General features: G+C 39.6%; 1 non-coding gene across 1 annotated transcript; it reads left to right on the top strand.

The window, feature by feature from the left end:
- Positions 1–313: 313 nt before the first annotated feature.
- On the top strand, positions 314–385 carry TRNAE-UUC (transfer RNA glutamic acid (anticodon UUC)). Its single transcript has one exon. It is a non-coding gene; the product is annotated as a tRNA-Glu (tRNA).
- The last annotated feature ends 16,954 nt before the right edge of the window (positions 386–17,339 follow it).

Here is a 17,339-nt window from a genome sequence, read left to right as displayed (position 1 = left end):
TGTAACTATCATATAAATTAACAAAATGTGATTAAAGTTAAAGAACCAATCTTATAATTATCTTTGAATAATATAAAAATCAACCGTAAGATAATTTGGTTTCGCTAAAAGACAAAGTTGTCAAAAGACAAAATTGCCCTTAAAATGTCTTATTTTTATGCATTGTAGTTTGTACTAAAAGCAACAAGTTTGGTACCTCTTAAAAATTAAGAGCTCCCTCACTCATTCTTTATATATAGTATAGATATTTAACTGAAATACTAAAGCCGATACTCTTCAAGATTTTATAACCTGGGCAAAGTTATATTATAAATCCATTGTCGTCCAACGGTTAGGATATCTGGCTTTCACCCAGGAGACCCGGGTTCGATGCCCGGCAATGGAACCTTTTTGCTAATTTTCGGTCAAAACTGCACCATTATCTTTCCAATATTAAATGTTATACCCTTTAGAAATAAAAGTTGCCTTTATGATGCTGTCGTTGCTTATAACAAATGTTTTATATATGAGTTGTACAACATCATTAACGTTTTCAAAATTGTGATCAAACTTCATCACTTTCAACTAGCATAAATGCTACCTTCAAAGAAAAAGAACAACCACCACAATTGCATTCTGTAACAAGAAGATGACATGATATTTAATGTTGGTAATTTTAGTGTTATCGACATGATTAGTGATATTAGATTGACTTGTCGATAAGATTGGTCTTATTAGTTATTAACTGAGTTAGGTGAAGCAGGAGTGCGGGCTCGGTTGTTTCTAATAAGGTATTCGTATATTGTCGGTTTGAGCAGTTGTTATTACTAATATTATTGGGCCAGGCCTGATTATTCTAATGAGTCATAATGGGCCATATATTAATATTGCTTTGTTGAGCCTAATATTAATATAATTGTATTAGGCCTGTTGAATTAATTAACCATGGCCCAGTTGTGTTATCTCGTTGTTGACCAGAGGCAAATTTACAATGTGTATTTGATTTTTAATATTTAATTAAAAATCAGTTTTAAAAGATAACGGTTATACAACCGTTTCCCGACTTTTGTGGAGATTATCTTTAATCATTCAGCTATTATGAGAATATATATACGAACAGAATCATCGAACAAAATACACGAAATACAACATTTAATAGTTTGTTTGTTACGTGATGATGTATTTTTGAACTTTTATTGGTATATGGGTTGGGCCAGATTGATAAACAAACACAACCAAATCGGACGGACCTTAGGTTATGTGTAGTGGAGGGGCAACAGAATGAGGCGGTTTGCGTCATGTGGCGCCCAGTCAGCAAAGGGTATTACATATATGAAGAAACATGGATCTACTCCTCTTGACGGGTCCTAGATCCAATGAGTCTACAAGGTAGGATACGGTTAACTGCCAATACGATATGAACTCAGTTCCCAAAGTCCAGTGACGTGAACCTGCAAAACAGACACCGTGAGCTCGTTACGGGAAGGACAAGAGGGGGGGTCGTCCCGTAACCACCCTCCAGCGTGAGAATCAGTACAATTCTGATGAAGATAATGCACTTAAGCAAATAGTGAGAGTACAGTGGGAGTGAATGAATACCTCATGGAGATTGAGAAAGTATTTATAGCCGAAGGGTGTGGGAAGGTGATTGAGCCAGCTGTCCCTTTGGAAGATGCTCTCGCAACCACCTGGACACGTGTCCTCATACGATAGGTTCAATTTATACGTTGCATGTGCATGTATAACAACCTGGACACGTGTCTTCATAGAATAGGATGGTAGACAACCCTGGTCATGTGCACGGTTATAACGGCCTTGCCAGGTGTCATTTACTGATTGACCGAGAGGTCACGTATTGCTCAAGAAAGCATCTTGGTAGATCTTCTAGAATGTTATTGGTTAATGACAGTTGTCCCGGGGCATTACCTCATGGTCATTTACGCGGACAGGTACTCTGTCTTGCGGATGACTTCTGAGGGCGCCAGGATGCTTCTACATGTCTTGTGAGGGTGCTTCTTCCTCAAATAATTATGCGGGTGGTTCATATGTCCCGCAGGTGCCTTATGAAGGAATTCTGATTGACCCGCGGGTGATACTTAAGGGTATTTGGGTCTTTTCAGTACCATACCTCTATAAGTCCCCCCAGTCCAGTGTTTCTTCCGTGTGAAGTACTTTATGTAGGTGAAATTTTGGACTTAATGCGTATTTGGGGATTTTTTATTCTGCAAGTTGGTGAAAAATATCTTTTGTTGCTGTGGATAATCATGAAAAAGGACAAGTTGACCACTCGCATGCGCGTGTGCAGGTGATGAGACGTGTATGACGACTATCACTGTACCCGACTGTACAACTTTTTCCCTTTTTCGAATTTCCCGCGTGACGTGGCGACTATCTACTAGGCGATTTTTTCTCTCTCCACTGTTCATATCCCATCGCATTAACTGCGATGGGTATAAATATAGGAGTTTAACTTTCTGTCGAAGTTTAATCGCCTTTGAATTCTGAATATCATCTTGTTCTCTTTTGCTTTCGTATAACCATTCAATATTCCATCAAATCTTACAGTAATGGCGGGCATTCAATCGGAGATAGATGAAGTAGAAGTTCAATGGGATCAATCTGAGTATCAGAGATTGATCGATACGTATGGTATTCCACCGGAGTGGGGACCGTAGTTCCCCTCTGCCGGATCTATAGCCAGTTTTCCTCCTCACGGTAAGATGGTTGTCTACTCTGATTTCTTCGTCTATGGGAATTTCCGTTTTCCCATGACGAAGTTTTTCATGAAAGTTTTGAGTTCATACGGGATCCATTTGTCCCAGTTGCATCCCCGTGCCGTCATGCGAATTCGCCATTTCGAATTCGTGTGTACTGCACGTGAGATGTTACCTTGAATCGACCGGTTTCTGGTTTTCGGTTTTCTACCGTATTGCCAATCGCGATGGTTGGTTCACATGCCAAGGGCTAGCCGATAGGAGTATTGGCTATGGAGTTGAGAAAGGCTCCAAGGACTGCGGAGCAAATTTTTCTGGATATCTGAGGACGTAGTCCCCAAGACTATGGTCTGACGTCCTGTCACTAAAGCCCTCCTGAATGTCACCACGGCTCCTCATGAGGGACAAGAGTGGTTACGCATTCTTGTGTCCGAGCCGACACCGATGCGGGCACTTCCTGAGGAAGCCCTTGTGTGGGCGGGCATGAGCCGTCTATGGCCAACTCCGTATAAGGAGCCCGTTTCTATTGCCTTGGATAATCATGAGTTGTTTTCTTTCTTTCATCTTCTATTTTGGAATTTTAGTGATTGACTCTTTATGTTGTTTTCTATAGGTCCGGGACCCATGTTGAATGCTTTGTTCGATGATAGGGGTTGCGTGCGGAAGAGCATCCGCGATGCGGGTGATAAGCCCGTTCTTGAAAAAACGAAGGGCAATTTCTTGTTTCCCGTGAAGGTGGTGCTGAACCAACTGTTTCAGACGCTACCTTTGAAACATGTGTGTGTGTTCTAAACCCTCCTTCTCTTAATGTGCTTACCTCTGAGGGGGTAATTGTCATTCTGTCGTCGAGTGATGATTCATCAACCTCAGAGGAAGAAAACTCTGATGATTCTTCTGAGGTTTCATCCGTGTCGCACTTGTTGGCAGAATTAGCACAGAAGAGTTCTTCCGAGTCCCCTCAAACTAGCGATGCGGGTGCGGGTGTTGCGGCCACCACAGATGAGCCGGCAACTAAGAAACGACGGATACGTCGTCCCAAGAAGCCGCAATCCAGCCTTGCGGATCGTCTAAAGACGGTGACTGGTACGTGTTTTATTTTCTATTTTTTACTGCTTTGAGACATGACTTGAACGTGATTTTCTTGTGCAGATCCATCTATAGCTGGAGATGATGTGTCTGAACGGTTACCAACCCCGACTCTTGTGGTCGAGAAACAACCATCTCCTCCTCCAGAGAAGGATACGGAAGACAAGCCTTCTACCCCTCCCGTTGAGACGAATGTGGAGGGTTCCAATCATCAACCAGAAATTAACGAGTCTTTTGACTATCTTTTTCAAGCTGGTGGCGGTATCGGCTATGAGGAAAGTAACCCAGCCGTGAATGAGGCAGGTTTTAGGACCCAAGAATCTCCTTTTCGGTCCTCTCCTCATCCTCTTTTCACTTCGTCTCCTCTACTTATTAGTGTAGGAGATTTTCAGTTTGGACAATCTGTCAATGAGATTGGAGGGGGTTCAACACAGAGTGCTCCTCAGCAATCCTCATCGATCCCCGTTCGACTTGGAGCTTCAGGTTCTCATCATTACGAGGAGGCGAATCTAGGAGGGGACTATGATCAGTTTGTCCCTTTTTGGGACATTGTCAACGGGTCTCGGTTTTCTGACCCCGGGACCTGTATGAGCTTTGTCAAACAGTGTGTGCCGCCCGCATAAATGACGCACCAGTGTGAACGTTCCCGCCATGACCTTCATACTGACCTATCTATTTCCTTTGCTAACAGTTTGGCCTGTAGCCAGGAAAGTTTACGCGAATGGCGTACCATGGGCGGGAAACTGGGTGAAGCTTCCTGAGCTGTCGAGGCTGCGAAGAAAGAAGCTGAATATCATCGCGTGGCAGCCAGCACTGCCAAGTGGAAACAAACAGATGCAGAGATCGCCCTTAGGGGTGAACAAGACCGCAATGCTGCTGCTGCCCGCCAATGGAAAGAAGCCTGTAAAAGGCAAAATGCCATTCTTGAGGCTGCCCGGGCTGAGACCCAAAAGAGAAAAAGATGACTTAGCTCGGGCCCAAGAAACAAATTCAGCCCTCGAAAATCAAGTGACTCTCCAGGGCAACCAGATTCAGGAGCTCGAGGCTGAACTGAAGTTGCAGAAGGAGCAATTTGAACTTAAAGACAAGACTGCTGCTGAAATGCAGTCTGCTTATGACTCCTTGCTGCAATCCCGCTTAGAAGCAGAGACTCGCGCCTCTAACAAATTACAAGAGCTTCAGAGCAGGGCGGAACATGCTGAGCGGGACCGACAATGGTTCCTCAATCGAGGGCTTGACTCTGTGAGTTTCCCTCATATGTTGTTTATTATGTACTTCATATTTATGATGCTAATACATCTCTCTTATCCTCTTGTCAGGTCATCCGCCATGTTAAGGGAAGCACGGAACTCACTGATTGCTTTGTTAACTTGATGACTGCTTCCTCTGAAGTTGGCCGCTTGAAAGGCTTTAATGAAGGGGTGGCGTATGCTTGATCCGGTCAATCCTTTAAGAGTCACCCGCTTCATGGCCTTGATGCAAAACAAGAATATGACATGCGGGTTAAGGATTATGATAGTCTGATCTTCCCGCTGCAAAATATGCTTCCGGAGTTTCCATCCGCCGATGATGGCATGAAGCAACTGCGGATCTATCTGGATGATGAGCCTGAAGACTCCTCGTCCGAGGACGCTTCTCCAAAGGCTCCGTAAGATATGCCGGCCCCTAACCCATAGAGTAGGTTTAGATTGTAGGGCTTGTAGATGTCTTTCCATATTTTGTAATCATCTTTTGAGTATTAATGGAAAGAAATTTTTGCCTTTTTAATTTGATATCTGTTTGTAAGATAATATCTTTACAAGATATTTTTGAATTTGAAATTGTGCAAATTGAATGATTTTGATGACGTGACGGAGAGAGAAACCTCAAAGGGCAACTGACAAGATGTGTATAACACTTCTTGACAGCCTGTTTACGCTTTTTCGTATCTCCCGCCTGACGTGTCAATCATCCAACGGTCCTTGTTCTCTCTTTCTTCTGTCAGCCCATCAGTCGCATTTATTGCGATGAGTATAAATAAGTCATTTGTGATCTTCCATTCGTTCTTATCGCTTTCCAATTTTCTCTTTTATTAACCACAAATCTGAAACTTCCAAATATTAAAAATTTCTCATATACATTTATCTCACGGCTGCTGAGAAGAAAAACACTCCGGCGATTCACGAAGTTGTCGGGAATCTGAAGAAGAAGGACTATGAAGATGTCGTTAATGTATACGGTTTAGCGCCAGAATGGGGTCCGGAACATCCGGCAGACGGTTCCATTGCTACTAACCCTCCGGGGGGAAAGATGGCCGTATATACAGATTTTTTCACGACGGGGAACTTCCAGTTGCCCATAACAAAGTTTATGAGGGACATTTTAATTTCCTATGGCCTTCATTTGTCTCAGATTCATCCTTTAGGGATGCTCCGAGTTTGACAGTTTGAGTTCTGCTGCCAGGCTCACGTTATCGAGCTTACAGTTGCCCGGTTCGCCGTGTTCTATAAGTTAACGAACCTTGACAGATGGTATGGTTGGTCCGCAACCAAGAAAGGTCCTATTCGTACTGAGTGGTACCGGAGCCTTTACGAGTGGAAACTCAAGTTCTTCTGGGTTCAGGAGGATGTCATCTCTTTCACAATGAGCCGCCGCAAGGCTAATGACGCCTCCCCCACCGTCACTGCTACTACTGAGATAAATCTTCCGTGGTATACCACGTTGACCAAGACGCCCACGCCACTGCGGGCGATTCACGAGGGGGCGTTGGTGCACGCGAAGATGAGCCGCTTATGGCCATTTCCTACCTTGGAACCATATTTTGAAAATTCTGACAAGAGTAAGTTTTTACTGTACCTTTCCGGATTCTTATTTCGTTCACCTGACATTTTTCAATTGCATGTGAAGGCTCTATCCTTTCCACTCTTTTAGACAAGGTAGGAGGTATGATGGTGCGTCGGCCCATTACTGTGCATGCATTACCTTTCCTTGAATGCACTCGGCACAACTTTTTGTTCTCCACCCTCCGCGCAGAGCCGGTTGTTTCCGAGGCTATGTTTGCAAAAGGTGAGAAGATCATCGCCGAAGGTGAGGGAATTCTAAAACCTCAACCTCTTACTGCTATGACTTCTAGCGGGGTGATAGTGCTTCTATCTTCTAGTGAAGAATCATCACCCCGTGATGGAGGAACATTTATTGGTACTACTGAATCTACAAACGTCCTGTCCTCGTCTATAGGTTAAACCCGCAAGCTGGGTTCAAAGGCAACCGTTGTCTTTCGAGACAGGTGATGAGGGTGATCGCCAGACGACTGAGTGTGAACCTCAGGCCACTGGTTTAAGTGTTTCTAAGGCAGCCGGTAAATGAAAAGTTCAATCTACCAAGGTTGGCCCGTCCAAGAAGTCGAAGAAGGCGAAACTTCGCTACTGGTAGAACAGCGGAGTTAAGAACTGTTGCTTCGGAGATCTAACTTAGCCTGTTTGTTTTGCAGATATGGCTGCAGTGGCAGGTGGTGGTGGCACTGGTGGTGATGAAGGCGGAGGTGATAAGAGACAGTTCTTTCCGGGTCACAACATGTACGTTACCTTGGATCCGGAGAGCCGTGGAACTGAGGATTTTTGATAGATCATCTCGTTTCTTATTCGTTCACGTATTTTTCATGCAATCACAACTACTCTTCCGATATCACTTCCAAACATTGAAGATTTCTGGAACACGGTTGAGTATGACTGTCGTGTTGACCCACCAGTGATGCGTGCCACTGTCAACAATCAAGTGGTACAGTTCTCGACCAATCAGGTCAGGGAAGCGTTACAGTTTGGGGTTGAGACTACTGAGGACCCTACTGATTTTTTGGCTACTTTCAGAAATGGTGCATTTGTTCGTATGGGGTATTCAGGTCCATTAGAGGATTCTCAGAGGCGAAATGGGTTTCTGTTAGATCAGTGGCGGTTCTTGATGCACGTGATGATCATGTGCATGTCTGGTCGCAAGGCTAGTACAGATGGTTTGGGTGCGACAATGCAATCTCCAATGGCTGCATTGACTTACAACAAAGCTTATAGTTTCAGTCAAATGGTATTTTATGAGATCGATCGTCAGCGAAGAGCGTTGGCACGGGAACGGTTTTTGATGTACCCAAGATTCTTACAGATGATTCTCAATCATGTTGCTCCTAATCTGCCACAACGTCGTCCTATCTCTTATGTTGAAAGTATAAGAAAGAGAATCTTTGCACAGTGTAGGTCCTCCAGTGCTCGTAGAAAGCGTGAACTTCGTCCGAGGCACACTGCTCTATTTGGGTATCTTATCAATCCAGCTTACGTTGCTCCTCCAGAAAATGAGTTTAATGATCCAGTACCGCAACATGCTGATATCCCTCAACCACCTCCTGTGGTTCAACCACCACCCGTGGTATCAACCAGCACCTATTGTTGATCCTGTTGCAGATCCAGCAGAACAAGTTGATCTTGATGTTGCCTTTGGAGGGCAAGGCTTCTTTGATATGGAAAGAATTGATCCTGCTGCTGAAGTTCAAGTCTCAGCTGTTGAAGTTTCTGGTGTACAGGTTTCTGTGGCTGGTCCATCGATGGGCCCGTCGATTGCTTTCGTCGAGGATTCAGAGGAAACCTTATCTGATTCTTCCACCGATGACGCTGTGGAAGCACACCGTGTTCTTGTTGCCCAAAAGAGAATTCAAGGGAAACGAAAGAAGGATTCTGATGATAGTGAGTCCGATTATGAGGATGAACTGTATCGCGTTGCTCGTAGATCAAAAAGGGCCAGAGCTGGAGAAAGTTCAAGTGTTGTCCATTTTTCTCCATCATCGCTATCCGGTATGTCTATGTTACCCGCTTCTTCGGCAGTTCCATTGCCAGTGACCTCGAGTGTCCCCTTGGTGCCCGTATCGTCATCATTTGGTATTGCTCCATCTTCGGTCCAGTTATCAACACCGGAGATTGTTTCTTTACCACCTCATACTCTTACTCCATCAGAGGTGGTTGCTAGATTTGTTAAGTCCACGCTGGTAGCGACTGTTGGGTTGTCTGTCTCTATGCCACCCCCAGTTACTTCTCAATCTACATCTGATGTTCTAGCAAGTTTGGGTATTCCACCGCCGTATGCTCAGGATATATCTCAAATGCGGTTTGATTTTGATGCCACCCTATCTGATTCCGAGAGGATTGCAGCACTTGAAAGAGTTGTTGCTGAGCAGTCAAGGATAAACCTCATTCAGACTCAAGCTATTCAGCGGCTTGTGGCTGAGAATAAGATTCAATCATCACTTCTCATTGAACACGGTAAACTCTTTGATGCTCTTAAACAGTTCTTAGCATCTCAGGAGGAGACTAGTTGCAAGTGATGAGCTGAGGACAAAGAAGAGGCAAGACAGAGACGATGATCCCAATATATCGAAAGTTGCAGGTGGTGAGTTGCCAAGAACTGAACAAAATCTTGGGACTTCCACATCTCAAGGGGAGTCTGCGGGTCCGTCAGGCAGTACAGGTGGTGACACAGTGGTGGTTGTAGATGAGGAGGATGAGTTGGGTAATGATGAGGATGAGTTAGTTGATGAAGTGTTTTCGGTTAGTGAGATTGAGAAAATCGGGGAACAGATAGAGATTGACAGTGGATTAGAGGAAGGAGAAATAGCTGATGATAATGTTGAGCATGATATTCTAAGTGTTGATCAAGAAAATTTGGTTCAAGATGAAAATGTGACGGGTGATTCTGAATGGGAAGATCAGCCAAGATGGAAAGAAGGCTGTGCTTAGTGGTTCTTCAAGATAAAGAAACCAGTGGTACCCACAATGTTCAAGAAAAGTTACAATATAAAAGGTTATGCTGAGTCGAAGAAAGGTATCATTTGCTGGTTATATGATGAACATGTGAAGTTGTTTGTGATAAAGTGATATGATGGGATTCAATATTTTGCCAAGATATTGAAGTCGTTCAATACGTTGCCTGAGTGTGAAGTGAGACATTTGGCTTGACTAAGATTGATAAACAGAAGTGATAATGACTTTGCGAGATGGGCTGGAAAGATCGTGTGGAAGGAAAGTGTGAAAGATAAAAGGTTTGAGTTTCTGAAGCCTCAGAAAGGGAAGTTGGTTGAAGATAAGGAACGTGGCATGCGGGCTGATGGTAAGCCCTGGTTAGTGATGAAATACAAGCCAATTCGGTGTTTGAAAGAGGTTCCGATGAAGCTAATGCCCAAGGATGTGTTGAAGGATCTCAAGTGGTGGTATGTTGATTGTCAAACCGCTGAAGCTGTGATGGAAGATGAAGACGAACAGGAGATCCTGAGAGTGTATGATCCAATGCACTTGGTTAACTTGTCTCAAGCTGATTTGCAGGTACTTAATGATAAGAAGATCTTCTATATACCTGCGTGGAAAGATGAAGCAAAGAAGTACCAGAGGGTAGTCCCTGTCTGTGTGAGACAGGGAGTTCATGCTTGAAGATGGAAGGTGCATTCTTTTTGGGTTACAAGACACGTGAAAGATGATAGAGATATGAAGCTACTGCCAAGGGGGAGTCTGTTGGTGCATGATGCCAGTAGTTCATATATCTCGTGTTAATTGTGTCTATAATCGTTATATTGTTCGTATAATGTTGAACGTGTTAGTTTGCTTTTATGTCTGGCGAACTTGGGTTTAGCGAAGTTAGGACAACTTTGCCTAGTATGTTAGGCGAAGTTGTCGCACCATAAATACCTAACTTCGGCTCATTTGATGTAAATATTGGACAGCCGTATTTGTGTAACCCTAGTGTTACGTGTTTTGTGACTTTTGGTTATTGGCAATACAACGAGTATCCCTTTATATATTCGTGTGTTTACGTGTGATTTACGTGTTCCTCGTGTTAGCACTCGTATCGTATACGTAAGGGATTCCCCACCCTCGTGTTACGAGATACTCTTGTGTAGATCCGGCTGGGAACCTACATTCCATGATAGTAACCTCGAGAGCTGTGACAATCAGTTACGCCCCGGCATTTCCGCTGTAGGTTGGGGTGTGACAGATTGGTATCAGAGCTGAAGGTTTAAGATAGGTCGTTAGTGGTGCCTTAGTAACATGCTTAGGAGCCCAACACGTGCTTATTTGTTTACCTGACGTGTTCTATTTGATTGTTTACAGCTTGCGTAATTACCTTCTAGACTAAGTACTTATTTAACTACTTAGTTTAATGTTTATTTTATTGTCATGCACACACAACTCCGAGCTCATGTCTCACTCTCAAAATATTTTTATAATTTCGAGACTATGTCTTACTCTCAAAATATTTTTTTTATAACTCCGAGGCAACGCCTCATTCCCAAGATATATTTTTACATTCAAATTTTTGTTGGTTGTTTTCGTTGACGGGAAATTCTTTTAGGATTTCCTAATTTTTGTTTTTTTACCTTTTAAGCGTTTAACGTAATCAGTTAACGGTTACATCTTTCCATTTCGTTTTATTGTTATTATTTTATTACTTTTTAAATGTCTAGTCGGGTGAAAAATCTATGGGACGCCATGGACATGCCAACTATTCATTTTCACAATTATTATGTTTACGATATTTGGTTTGAGCATTATCACGTGTGGTGATACACGAGATACTTCAACTACTCATACTTAAATTTGTCATTCGTTATTTAGTTTGGTCGGTTAAAACGGCACGTAACACTCATGGGCCAACAAAATACCATGGGAAACCCAATATATCAAGAAACTTATGTTTTTTTATTTGTTTATGTATTTTATTTTATTTGAAACAAGTTACGATTTGACTCAATTACTTAATTATTCAATTACATCGAACCAATTACTGATTCAATTCATTCACATACTCACAAGTATCTTTATTTCCATAATGGAGCACAAAATCATTCACTCACTGGGACTCTGTTATCACAAGTCCATCTAAAGAACTTACTATTTAATTATCTAGTCGGTTATCTCACACTCATATAATCACATTCACAAATTATCAAGAGCAATTAATAGTTATTTTCTCATACGCATATTACAACATCATCAAACTATCAAATAAAATTAAAGTATTATTAAATACCATAATATCTGAACAATATCCCTCATGTTCACGATTATCACGTTATCAATTAACGAACTTATCACAAGTAACTCAATACCCCCAATAACTATCAATTACATCTCAGTTATCACCCTCAAATTTTAAGTATTAACATTTTAATTTGTTATGCTTCGATAAAATCTCATATCAAATCACCTCATTGATTATATCATCTACTAAACAAATTTCCGTATAGATTATCTCATTTAAATTCTGACTTATCCTTAAGTCATGATTAACGCTAGCACAACTTATGTCGAATTTCACTTTTTCTTTAATAACTAATAAGGAATTACACAGCTTATTATTTATACTCATTTAATCTCAATTTAAAGAATTATAGAATGATTTCTACATCAAACAATATAGATCATATATTCTCTACACCCGCTTTATGACCACAGGTACAGTCAAAGAGATAGCTCCCGCAATCTCTAGGGTATAAATTCTAACTCAAAACACTAATACAATCAATTTAATCTTGTTCACTAATTTCTTTCAGAGAAATTTCGATTCATTTACCCTTACTCACCCTTATAACAACGATAATAACAAGCGCAAGCTTAATAATCGAGTTTAGGTTATTAAGTAAACCAATTATCAATCTCAACGAAATCATAGTGTCCCAAACAAGAAACCTTACACCGGAATACGCTCGTTACGTCTTATTCGCGACTTTCGTCATCCGACTCAATCCTTGTGTCATTCTTACACTTACTATAACTATTATGGTTATCCCGTTAACACTTGTCGTACACCGCCTACGACACAAGACATCCCACAACGGTCTATGCCGTCGACTTAGCTTTATACACATGCTGCGCATGCCTTCTACAATTATGGAGACCCTAACCGCCTACGCAATGCATTGTTCTTTACTCATTCACGTCGAGATTAAATTATACCGGCACCGTAACATACTACCCATGCTCAATTAGTTTAAACCTACCAACATGTAGCCAAGTCGTTCTCGCTTATTAGATTCTAAACCCGCAAGACTTAATTTCGTCAAGCCTACCTTAGTCAAACCTCGTTTTCACAAACCTATTCGAGGTGCCTCAAATCTTTCAATCCCAATTATTTAAGCTTTCATAAACTCAATTAACAAAGGTGTTTTGAATCAAACCAATCGTAGTAATGTTTTCACTCAGAAGATTTTTATCGTCGTCATCATTTTCGTCTAAACGTATTTTGTATTCAATTATACCTAAAATGATTATTTGTCTAAATTAATTATTTTGGAACAAACCCAACTTGGAAAATCCATCATTTTAAGTATCTTTTTCGCATACAATGAAATTTTTCTTATCTTCCCAAAGATCAATATCGTTGATTGTCGTACTTATCTGGTTTTTATTTAATCAAAAAAATCTTAGGAGTTGATTTGTTAACATTACGCCAATTAATCAAAATATTTATATTCTCATAAACTTAAACAATTCTTCAATTTTAAAAGACAAAATTTCGACAATCAGTTATTAGTCGATCATATAATTTAAATTGTCTTTTCTCATTTATTTTGTTATTTCAAATTATTGAAAGCATGTCAATTTCGACCCTCAACCTCGATTATTAATATTTTTGGTAAATCATATATTTATTGATCTCATGCTACACAATTTATCTTTCATCTTATAAATTTTTGCCGTTGAAATATAACTATTGTAGTTTTGTTATTTATTGAATTCTTCATCATTTAACCAACATTATCTCCACCATGGAAATTTTATCTCTCAATATTTAATTTAATTTTCATTATTAAAAGGAATTTTTCATTAAATCTCCATGACCACTCATTTCAGTTATTGACATTTTCACAATTTTTGTTGAAAACCTGCGGTGGTTCGTGGGGATCACAACAACTCATTTTCACTTTTGTTAGATTTCGTTATTTAGTTGAAGTCACACGGTGGTTCGTGGATTATTTCAACTCTTTACTTAAATTTCTTTACTTAAATTTTAATACATTATGAGAATTTAAAATATTTTGATGATCTCTTTAGTTGTTATTGGAATAGTCAATGTGGTTCATGCATATCTAGCTCCGCGTTTTCTTCTATTTAATTATATTATTTCTCAACTCATCTCTATTTTCCATTATTACTTTAATATTCATTATTTATTTAATCTTTCATGATAAATTATGAATATTGCAACTTTTTTATTTTAATTTAAACGATTCTATAGAGATAGGAAAATCCCTTGTAATCTGGGGATATTATAATGACCCACTTTATACGATATATATTTTTAAAGATTTAATTGGAATAGAACTGTCTCGGTGATTCGTGAATATCTACTTCCCAATTTCATCTATTTACAGTTTGTTTGTATACATAAATTTTTGCATTAATATCTTTGTATACTCAATTACTACTACCAGTATTTTAATATTTTAATTTATCTTATCTTAAATACACAATTGCGATCTTTCAATGTTGTATAGAGTTCTCTTTAAATTTTATGAGTTTCTCATTTTAACTAAACTGAATCCCTCAAAGTCTTCGTTTAATCTTGTTCAAATTTGTACTCTCGATCTTATGAATTCCACCTCGAATGTTGCAATATTTATAAATTTCACAGGTTATTATTCATCTACAAGTATCAATTAATTCCTTCATCAACTTTTGTTGATGTTATCCTTGCAATCATAGAAGTTTGGTTTGTTGTCTTATTTGGTAATTTCACGTAAATTTGTTAGTTGGCTCGTATCCCCACCCTTTTTCTTCACAATCGATCTTGTCGACGCATCATATATTCTAACTTCAATGTTTCCGTTTCTCTTAACTTTTAAGTTACTTTAAAATTTTCACTAATTTCATTAATCAAACTTGAAAGCTCACCTAAATTGCGTTATTATAAATATTTTATACAATCTTCTGATTTTACACTTATAATAAATCAACTCCCAATGGTTTTATAATATGTTAACACTTTCATCATATTTATAATAAATTAATAACTTTTCTCATAAAATCATGTTTTTCAAATATTTTGTAAACCACATGATGGGACGAGTTATGTGGACCATCCGACGACCTAAGTAATTATGGAGGCCTACATAATTATCAAAGTCCTCGCATGGAAATCATAATGCGTACAATTGTGTGTCATGATATAGAACCGAAAGCAGTTTGGGTAACGGTACAAATGTGTTGGATCTCGGATTAACAATCGATAACAATAACAGATCTCAGATCTGTGAATATCCGATTAGAACTCTTAAGGATCAAGCTCATAATTAACCTTGATTTAGTGTTATGTATGTGTATATATTATCAATATATTAGATGAATAATGTTAAGGTGAAGCTTGAGAGGGAGCAATTACTTAAAAAAACTCATTTTCAAAACCTATTAATTAAAGTGAACAGTAGTTCACTATATATAGAAGGTGACCTGGTTCGCTAACATCCCCTAGCGAACCAGCTTCCTCTTCGTTACATAAATTAACATAACGAACCACCCCCTGATTTGTTAACATCCCCTAACAAATCAGGAGGGAATACATTAGAATGTCTTAGTTCGCTAACATCCCTAGCGAACTAGACTTAACCTTAACGAACTAGTTAATAATAAACATTAAATATTACATTAATTAATAAATAAAACATTAACGATAAATACAAAGACTCTAGACGCAAAACCGTGCACTAACAACATGTAAAGATGATATGGACATGGTGGATACGCCGCTGGTACATCCTATATATAAGTGCCTTTATCGGATTTCCATTTGGAGCGTTATTTTGTGAATCACACTATAGCGAATCAGGTTGTTACAACCGTTTGTAACAAACTCTGACACCTTATGCCACGTGGCAAAGGTTGTTATAACACAAATCCCAAGAAGAACACGTGTCACACGAATCGGTTAATCTAGTTAACGAACTAGATAACACGAACCAATAACTCACACGAATTGATTAACGAACTAGGTAGCGAAGTAACACAGTTGATAACGAATCACCATGAAACATATAGCGAATCACCAGAAAGAAGATAACGAATTACATTCATCTTCAAATCTTAAAACAACTTTTCCAGAAATTTTGAAGATTAAACCCAGAAACCCAACAATAACAAATTCGTAATACAACCTCGTTACTCAACCAAAATGCACAAATAACCTACCAAAATCCTCGTAAACCAAATCCAAATCCAATACACATAATCTCGTATCCGATTAACACCTTAAATCAAATCAATTTGACCAAAAACACACCCCTGTTTCGGACATAAACCGAATCCAAATCCAAAACACACAAATCCAATCCACACCTCAATTCCTTTAATCCACACCTATCCAATACCTTAACCAACACAAACTCAATCCAAATTATCCATAATTCAATCAATTCAAATCAAAATTGTTTCAAAACCAAACAAAACCGAAAAACTTAATAAGAATAACAATTAAAACACAAAATCAAGTGTAATGAGCACCAACAGCTCTGATACCACTTGTTGGATCCCGGATTAACAATCGATAACAATAACAGATCTCAGATCTGTGAATATCCAATTAGAACTCTTAAGGATCTAGCTCATAATTAACCTTGATTTAGTGTTATGTATGTGTATATATTATCAATATATTAGATGAATAATGTTAAGGTGAAGCTTGAGAGAGAGCAATTACTTAAAAAAACTCTTTTTCAAAACCTATTAATTAAAGTGAACAGTAGTTCACTATATATAGAAGGTGACCTGATTCGCTAACATCCCCTAGCGAACCAACTTCCCCTTCGTTACATAAATTAACATAACGAACCACCCCCTGATTTGTTAACATCCCCTAACAAATCAGGAGGGAATACATTAGAATGTCTTAGGTCGCTAACATCCCTAGCGAACTAGACTTAACCTTAACGAACTAGTTAATAATAAACATTAAATATTGCATTAATTAATAAATAAAACATTAACGATAAATACAAAGACTCTAGACGCAAAACCGTGCACTAACAGACACCCCCTCGTCTTGAGCTCTTTGTCTTTAACTTATTTGAAGCGCTTGGACTGCCAGTCTCTGCAACTATGCATTCCATAGCCAGGTCGTAATCTTCTTAGCGTTCGATCAAAATCTGCTTCCTGTGTAGCACATCATTGTCTGTCTCTGATAAATTAACCAACCACATCGGGTCGATTATCTTGATGAGCTCGGTCTGCAGTCCTCGACCACTAACAATAACGGCCTTGCCAGTACGATTGTCATAGTACCAACGGTTGAAAGACAGATAAATATCTTGAGGCATTGTCTTCACAGGAACCTTTTTCATCGTCTTTGGCGGCTTCACTTTCAAGACAAGTTTCTTCCAGGCGGTCCTTGGATCAATCTCGTCAATGTGCTTACGTCTTGGGACCTGGGGCTTGAAGAATTTGAAACCATGATTGACCTCGAACAGTAAGTGTTGATGACACCACTCAGCCGTTCGGTAACCCCCACGATTGATAAATGGACATCTCGCGAGGGTACGTACATCCCAACGCGGTAGAGTTA

This window comes from Bidens hawaiensis, unplaced genomic scaffold, assembly GCF_021521415.1.
Source record: "Bidens hawaiensis isolate Kalapana, Puna unplaced genomic scaffold, B.hawaiensis_p1.1 tig00041264_1, whole genome shotgun sequence".
In the NCBI taxonomy this organism is placed as follows: domain Eukaryota; kingdom Viridiplantae; phylum Streptophyta; class Magnoliopsida; order Asterales; family Asteraceae; genus Bidens; species Bidens hawaiensis.
This window is presented reverse-complemented; position numbering and strand designations above follow the sequence as displayed.